The sequence below is a fragment of the Octodon degus genome, unplaced genomic scaffold (assembly GCF_000260255.1).
Source record: "Octodon degus isolate 3935 unplaced genomic scaffold, OctDeg1.0 scaffold00009, whole genome shotgun sequence".
Classification (NCBI taxonomy): Eukaryota; Metazoa; Chordata; class Mammalia; order Rodentia; family Octodontidae; genus Octodon; species Octodon degus.
In genome coordinates, this window is record NW_004524585.1 from 27,563,725 (window position 1) to 27,564,112 (window position 388).

Genomic DNA, 388 nt, shown 5'->3' on the forward strand with positions numbered 1-388 from the left:
TTCTGGAAAAATCTAGAGAGGCCAGTTAAACAAAGTAAAATAAAAAGTACCTGTATTGGAAAGGAAAAATAAAATTATCTCTATTTTCAGAACAAATGATCTAGCACACAGAAAATTCTGATGAATATTCAAAAAAGCTAGAACTAATAAGTGAATTCAAGCAAAGCTGCTGAACACAAGATCAATATGCAAAAATAAATTGTGTTTTTACATGCTACTTATGATCAATACAAAAATTAAATGTAATTCAATCTATAATAATATCAACATGAATAAAATACTTAGGAAGAAAATTAAAATAAACTCAAGAAACATACAATGAAAATTATTTTTTTAGACATCAGTTATTTTTATTTTAAAGAAAAAAAAATAAAAACAATGGTACAAA